General features: G+C 45.7%; 1 protein-coding gene across 4 annotated transcripts in view; it reads right to left on the minus strand.

Annotated features, from left to right (window-relative positions):
- NPHP4 (nephrocystin 4) overlaps positions 1-5,441 on the minus strand; it is a 264,867-nt gene extending 259,426 nt beyond the window's left edge. For 3 of the 4 annotated variants that reach the window (XR_012802230.1, XM_075604944.1, XM_075604943.1), the window contains exon 1: positions 5,105-5,441. The gene's annotated coding sequence lies outside the window, so the exon portion shown is untranslated. The remainder of the gene's footprint in view (positions 1-5,104) is intronic. The other variant, XM_075604942.1, reaches the window with a different exon arrangement.
- Positions 5,442-8,209: the final 2,768 nt, after the last annotated feature.

The following is an 8,209-nucleotide window of genomic DNA, read 5'->3' on the forward strand; positions in this document are numbered from 1 at the left end:
ATCCTCGCCCGCCTCGGCGTAACCACGGCTGTTCGCGCCCAAAGGTTTCACGCATGGTCCTTCACGATGGATAAAGCCACCCGAAGCCAGATGTATGACCTCATCCACCTCGCCCGGAAGTGGCTACAACCCGAGATCAACTCAGCAAGCCACATCGTGGAACGGTTAGTCATGGACCAGTTCTTGAGGAAACTTCCCTCTGCCTTACGCCATTGGGTCAGTCGGAGTGACCCCCACAATGCGGATGAGCTTGTGGCCCTCGTAGAAAGGTACAATGCGGCAGGAGAGCACCCGCAACCCCCAGTCGTGGAGCAACCCCACTACCCGAGGTTCCAGGACTCTTCCAGAGACGGTAAAAGGGTACCGGGGTTAAGGGGAGCTGAAGAGCGGCGACCACCTTCACGCAGCACCAGCAACAGTGGTTCGCACACTAAGGGCAATAGCCAACATGGGGAGCCGGGAAAAGGCTCTAAGTGGGACACAGACTATGTACCTAAATGTGTAAATTGTCATGAGAGGGGCCACACAGCAAAAATCTGCCCACTAAATGATGAGCCCATGCAATGCAACAGCGTGGAACCTTATTCGCTGTTGTCCCAATGTATGCGCCCTAGCCCAGAGGACCCCTTGAATAACCATCTGTGGGCATTTGTAAAGGTTAATGGTAGGAGGGTTCGGGCACTTCTGGACTCTGGGAGCATGGTCACACTAGTGTCCGAATACCTCTTGCCCATTAAGAAGAAACAGGGAAACAGTTCACAAAGAATGGCAATTTGTTGTATACATGGGGATAATCATGAATATTCCACTGTTGATGTTTTTTTTGAAACAGAGTTTGGTTCTTTAGATTTCAAGGTGGGTATTGTACCCAAACTGGCACATGATGTGTTAATAGGGACCGACTTTCCCCATTTTCTAAAAATGTGGTCCCCCGCTCAGAATAGCGCCCAGAGTTCAATAGCGGACCATAACGAAGTATTAGAAGAAATAAATCCTTTCCCGTTTTCAGAAATGGAGGTTGACGAGGGCCCAAATAAGAAGGGGGAAAAGGAGGAGTGCTGTAAAATTCCCTTCCCCATCACAACTTTGGTAGGGAATACCCCAAATCAGGATGTTGATCAGACACTTACCACCCCAGAACCGGATAAGACCCTCGCTGACCTAGAGGTCAGTCCTGGGAGTTTTAAGAAGGCCCAGTGGGAGGACCCCACATTAGAGGTAGCAAGGGGAAATATACGGGACCTGAATAGTACTCTTGGCCAACCAGATAGGTCGCTTGCTTACCCCTACTTCGAGGTAGAGAACAACCTAGTATATCGGGTTGATAAAAGAAAATCAGTTACAACTAAACAATTGTTGGTACCACGGACATTCCGTAATGTAGTGTTACACCTCGCACATAGTCATCCATTGGGGGGACACCTAGGGGTGGAAAAGACAAAAGAAAAGGTTCTCCGAAGCTTCTATTGGCCTGGGGTTCTGGCAGAAATTACGAATTATTGTTCCTCATGCCCAGCATGTCAGATCACCGCCCCGTTCAAGGCGTACCGCAGCCCATTGGTACCCCTTCCCATAATAGAGGTACCATTTGACCGGATTGCTATGGATCTAGTAGGACCCCTAATAAAGTCTGCTAGGGGACATCAGCATATATTGGTAATATTAGATTATGCCACCCGATATCCGGAGGCAGTTCCCCTACGTAGCACCTCGGCCAAAAACATAGCAAAAGAGTTAGTAGTTCTGTTTTCCCGGGTTGGAATTCCTAAAGAGATTCTATCTGACCAGGGAACACCGTTTATGTCCCAAGTAACAAAAGAGTTATGTAAACTCCTAAAAATCAAGCATCTCAGAACCTCAGTCTATCATCCACAAACAGATGGTTTAGTGGAAAGGTTCAATAAAACCTTAAAGAGCATGTTACGGCGGGCGGTCGATAAAGATGGGAAAAACTGGGATTGTTTGTTACCGTACCTGTTATTTGCCATTAGGGAAGTTCCCCAATCATCCACAGGCTTCTCCCCGTTTGAACTATTGTATGGCCGACACCCAAGGGGCTTACTGGATATAGCCAAAGAGACTTGGGAACACGAGGTTACCCCTTACAGAAGTGTAATAGAGCATGTTGCCCAGATGCAGGACCGCATTGCTGCAGTCCTACCCATAGTGAGGGAACACATGGAGAAAGCTCAAGAAGCACAGAGGAATACGTATAATAAGGGTGCTAGGGTCAGAATTTTTTTTCCAGGTGATAGGGTACTAGTTCTGGTTCCCACCGTGGAAAGTAAATTCCTTGCTAAATGGCATGGGCCATATGAGGTCTTGGAAAGAGTGGGAGAAGTAAATTATAAGGTAAGACAGCCAGGTAGGAGGAAACCTGAGCAAATTTACCATATAAACCTACTCAAGCCCTGGAAAGATAGAGAAGTCTTGTCAACCCTAGTAACCCCAGGTCCGTCAGAGAGTCAAGAAACTGACCCAGAGGTTAGCATAGCTGAAACCCTGTCTGTTCATCAGAAACAAGAGGTTCAGAATTTAGTGAGCAGAAACAAAGAAATCTTCTCTACACAGCCAGGTAGAACTAGCGTAATTGAACATGACCTAGTCTCTGAACCGAGGGTCCGAGTTAACCTTAAACCGTACCGAATCCCAGAGGCCAAAAGAGAGGCTATAAGTTTAGAGGTTAAAAAAATGCTAAAACTAGGCGTAATTGAGGAATCCCAAAGTGGGTGGAACAGCCCTATAGTCTTAGTCCCAAAGCCAGATGGTACAACAAGGTTTTGTAATGACTACCGGAAACTAAACGCGGTGTCAAAATTTGATACTTACCCTATGCCCAGGGTAGATGAACTTGTAGAGAGACTGGGCAAAGCCCGATATCTCACAACCCTAGACCTAACAAAAGGGTACTGGCAGGTTCCCCTCACAGAAAGGGCAAAAGAAAAGACAGCCTTCTCAACCCCAGACGGCCTCTTTCAGTATAGGGTGCTGCCTTTTGGCTTACATGGAGCTCCCGCCACATTCCAAAGAATGATGGATAAAATTTTAAAACCACATGCTCGGTATGCTGCTGCCTACCTGGATGATGTGGTAATCCATAGTGAAGATTGGCAATCCCACCTTCCAAAGGTCCAAGCTGTGCTCGACGCAGTTCGGTCTGCTGGACTAACTGCTAAACCCGCTAAATGCACCATTGGTCTGGAGGAGGCCAAGTATCTGGGGTATTCTATTGGCAGAGGTTTACTCAAACCCCAAACACTCAAAGTGGAGGCGATACAAGGTTGGCCAAGGCCAGTTACAAAAAAACAAGTAAGGACCTTTTTGGGGTTAATTGGGTACTATAGAAGGTTTATTCCCAATTTTGCGACTAAGGCAACCCCACTAACCGACCTCACAAAAGCAAGAGGACCACTTATGGTAAAGTGGTCCCCCGAAACCGAACAGGCCTTTAGAAGCCTGAAAGAAGCTCTCTGTGCCCAACCAGTGTTGGTCACACCTGACTTCTCCAAAGAGTTCGTAGTCCAAACCGACGCATCTGAGGTAGGGCTGGGGGCGGTACTCTCCCAGGAGTCTCAAGGTGAGGAACACCCCATCCTTTATTTAAGTAGGAAACTAAATCCCCAGGAGAAAAATTACTCCATAGTAGAGAAAGAGTGTCTCGCAATAAAGTGGGCTGTAGAGACGCTCAAATACTACCTGTTGGGGAGAAAATTCCGGTTGGTCACAGATCAAGGATGCACTCCCTAATATCCATGGTCGCTCATCCCTCAGGGTCTGAGCTGGGGGGGAGGATATGTGACAGAAACCAGGGGATGGTAATAAATTCCATATATAGGGCTCCCAGGATACTGAACAGTTTCTATCCTGTCTGGCCTGGGAGTGCAGCCTTATAATACATGCACTCCATCCCACAGTTTTGGGCAAGCGCTGGAACTGAGGGATTTCTGTCACCTGTCATGCTAATTAGAAATCAGGTATGTAAGACTGATTTCCTGTTTGCTCTTGTCTCTTCTCCAGAGCCTGGAAGGCTGCTGAACACAGTGGGGAGAAGCCCCTTCCCCACACAGGTTCAATTGTTCTGTTCATTTGGCTAACTCTGCAAAAGTACCTTGTTTTGTTGTTGGAAAGTGGAAAAGCCACTTCCACCCTGAGTTAGGGAAATCTAAGTTAAGTTATCGCTCAGGTGAGCAGCTTTTGTTTTGATGTGTTTTGTTGTATGCACTGTGGTAGTCTCAGTGCCTGGGACTGAATAAACCAGGCACAGCCTGTTTAAAGGAACAGTACGTGACGCCTCCTCATTTAACCTACCCCAAAAGACCGTGTTCTAACCGTCCCGGACAAGCAGCGGAGCCCCGGAGTAAGCTGTTTGTCACAGCCTGTATTGAAATCTATATTAATATAATAATAGTATAATAGTCAAGAGGATTCCCAGCACTCCCAAAAATGCAAACTAATCAATAGTGAAAAAAGGGAAGAAGAAGAAAAAAAAAAAAAAGAGTGCATTTACATAATGTGTTTAGATCGGAACATTCCACATAAAAATGTTATAAAACAACGTCAGTCTTATATTAAAAAATAAAAGCTATAAAAATCACAGCGTTCCCATCATCTGAAGGGACAAACTCACAAAACAGAAGAGCTAGAGGAAAAAACAGTTCAGGTCTCCACAGGACACATCAGTCTCTATTATAAAAATCCTTTAAAAAAAAAACACAATATTGTGTGTGGTAGAACTATAGTCGGCAGCCGGTGTGTAATAGTGTGAGCTCTTCTACACATATGTGGTTACAGAGGCACAGGATGAAAGAATACATCAAAGTAGTAGCAAAAAACAAAAGGTGCTGATCATCATTAGAAAACCCTGACACCGAATCAGAAAAATATTGTTCTCATACAGAGATATACAGGGGGGAAAGACATTTAAAGCAAAAAAGGCCGTTCTTCTGGCCCGATACCACCAACCCAAAGGTTTGTGGTACTGTACGTCCCTTGTAAGAGAATCAAATTTAAAAAAAAACATTAATCCTGGATCAGAACAGATTACTAGCCATAAAATAAAAATCACACTTAGCAAAAAGCAGATCGCTCTGGTGTGGATACTCGCCGTTTTGGAGTGTGTGTCAAGATGTCCTCCTGTATCTGCAGGTCTCATGTTGTGTTTCATACAGGGTTTTTACTATAGACTGCTTGCATGATGACATCATCACAGAACTACAGTACGGAGAGTCAGAGGGATCATCACGTTGCCATAGAGATAGTAAACACAGCTCTCTAGGTGCTGAGAAGCATAGCTGGAGTCCACGTGGGAATGTAAAGGAGTTGGGGATATAAGCAGCCACTGCTTTCCACGTATCTTGCTGTAATAAAGCTCATTCACAAGTTGTCAGCACAGCTCATTCGGTGTACATAAAATAAAGAGATTAGCAAACATTAAGCACAACATATTGTGACATACTTGAAAACAAGAGGTAATACTCAATGTATTATTTTCTGGTAAAACTTTCTTTTATAAATAACTAAGTAAACATATTGGTGCCACATTTATCCATCCAATGAAAACACAAACGAAAAATAAGGAAGATAATCATTCAGTTCAGGATTAAAGATAAAGAGACAAACTCCCTTTCTACAGCAGGTATCCCTCTCTGTTTTTATTAGCACCAGAGAGAGAGGCGGAACAAGGCCTCAATACTAATGTAGCACCCCTGGGGGTGCTAAAATTTGACCCTAATGAGTTCTGGTCCCTAGAGGAGCTAAGGGGTTATTTACTTTTTTAGGTCCCAGTACGTAACCATTTTTATGTAATATATGCTGTGTCAATTAAGTCAGGTGTCTAGGCACTCCTTGTTTCTGGAAGTTGATATAAGAGTTCTTCTGGAGGGGATGGTCCTGTCTGAAGATCATCCCATCCTTAATCTGCTCAGTAACTGAGGAAGGGGGGCAAAAGGTTATAAAAGGCAAGGTTTAGCAATCCATCCTCAGATACCAGGAGGAACAAGAGGAGGGTGTCTCCAGACTCTCCTAGCCTGTAAAGGGGAACACCTTTATTTGTTTTCAGCGTTGTGCAAGTTTCCCAGCTTAGGGGCCCATAGAGACACAGCACTAAAGAAACTCTGTCACAGCAGAGAGTGGATTCTCATCGCAAGGCTTATGAAGAGAACCTGGGTGGGACTCCCGAGAATTACCGGACGGAAGTATCCAGTACTGTCTCAAGCAGCAGCAAAAGGCTTTTAGAGAAAGCTGAGCTACCTGTAAACCTTATGGTGGAGGAAATGGAGTGCAGTTGTCTTATAACAAGCTGAAAACCAGTTCTGTTGTTCATCTGAAGATATGTGTATTTTTGCGGAATGCTGTGCAGCCATCCCAAAAAAGAATATTTTATATGTACTCAGTTAATTTAAGTTCCTAAAAAGTTCCTGGTATCCTCCATCTTTATTTTGACTCACCATACCAGCCTGCATGGATTTCCAGCACCCTTAGAACAAGGTAAACCGCTGAACATCTCATATACACATTTGGGACTATGTTAGTGTGACCCTTTTCCTTAGCTGGGGGGATAGGGGTGTTACACTAATGTAATGATCAGCAGCTATTTTACCCATGAAGACCTCTCTGCAGTACCGCCAACAGGGGGGGACAGCTAGGACAACTGTCCCTGGCTCGGCTGGTGTTGAAAGTTTCTGATCCCATGTGGGTCGAGTATGTACAGGTTAGGGCCTGGGTAAATAACTTATCCTAATCCTCTCCTTGAGCCCAAGTTATGGTATATGTTTCCATGTCACCACTTGATAGTACCATTGTGTTGCCTATCACCCTGATGGGGTTTATATTCGTACACATGCTGTGCATTAAATATATCATGTTGCTACCCATGCTATATTTTATGCATTCACTAGGTTTGGTAATGATTATTACTAAAACTGTAAGTGATATACAGATGTGGCACGATACAAGTTCCCCCTGTGCGGCATTGAAGCGGGTGAATTGTGGCCCAAGTACGGCTGTGATTGCGGTCAAGGGCGATCATGGCCCAAAGCAGAGGGAATTTCCCATAAGGATTAATGCAGCGGGGTCCCTGCTTCTGAATGGGACTCCTGAGCATTAATCCTCCTGGGCCCCCACCAGTCTGAAATAGCTGCGCAGAGAGATCAGAGAGAAGCAGTCCCTCTCTGTGTGTCTCCCTGCCCAGCCAGCACCGTATTTCCCATTAGGCCTAGGGGCGGCAATATTTTGGGGCGGCATATATCGGCGCTTGCTCGACGTGCATGTGCAATGGGTGCTTGGCAGCTGCGCATGTGCGATAGGTGCTTGCCGACAAGCGCCATTCGAGCATGTGCGTTCTGCAACAGTATGTCATGCGGCATCGCATTGCCATGGCAATGGGATGGCGTGGCATCAAATTATGCAAAGGAGAAGGGTGGCACCAGGTAAATGCCTAAAGGCGGCATATTTTTAAATCTGCCACTGCGCACAGCTCTTACAACAGATCACACTATTTTTATTTTTCATGCATAGGATTAAAGCCGGGGTCACCCGATCGGAACAGCATTCATTTCAGGTCCGGGAACCCCTTGCTTTCCAAGAAACAGGCCTCCGTATGGGTTGCCGTATCTCCTGCAAGTTTAAATCTCCTGCGTCATGGCACACGTGACTGGGGCATTTAAACAGCCTCAGATACCGGCACCCTATACGAGTAGAGCTTTATTGATTTCTAGTTAGGGAGATTTGCCCTGCTAATGTCCCACAGAGATGATCCCAGAATACTCTCAAGGTTCACCGAGAGATAGCATATGCCCAGAGGGAGCTCCTCAAGCCACAGCCCCTTAGGCATAGTTGGACCAGACCAATCAGAGTGTACGTAGCTGGCTTTTATCTTTTATCTAGAAAGCCATGTGGTGACAAGTTGCCCCAAGCTGGGGAACCTAATCACAGAGGGAGTAGTATCAGGAGGGACTCTAGATGTAACGTAAGAACCATTAAACCTCGGCACCTTTCTAGAGGGCAAAGTTAGGGACAGCTAGGGAAGCCATACAACAGTATAGCCAAAAGGACAAGTTAGGGATAGCTAGTGAAGCCATACAACAGTATAGCCAAAAGGACAAGTTAGGGACAGCTAGGGAAGCCATACAACAGTATAGCCAAAAGAACAAGTTAGGGACTGTCACGTACGACATTATCATGACAGGGACAGCTAGGGAAGGCATACAAC

This window comes from Ascaphus truei, chromosome 6, assembly GCF_040206685.1.
Source record: "Ascaphus truei isolate aAscTru1 chromosome 6, aAscTru1.hap1, whole genome shotgun sequence".
NCBI lineage: Eukaryota > Metazoa > Chordata > Amphibia > Anura > Ascaphidae > Ascaphus > Ascaphus truei.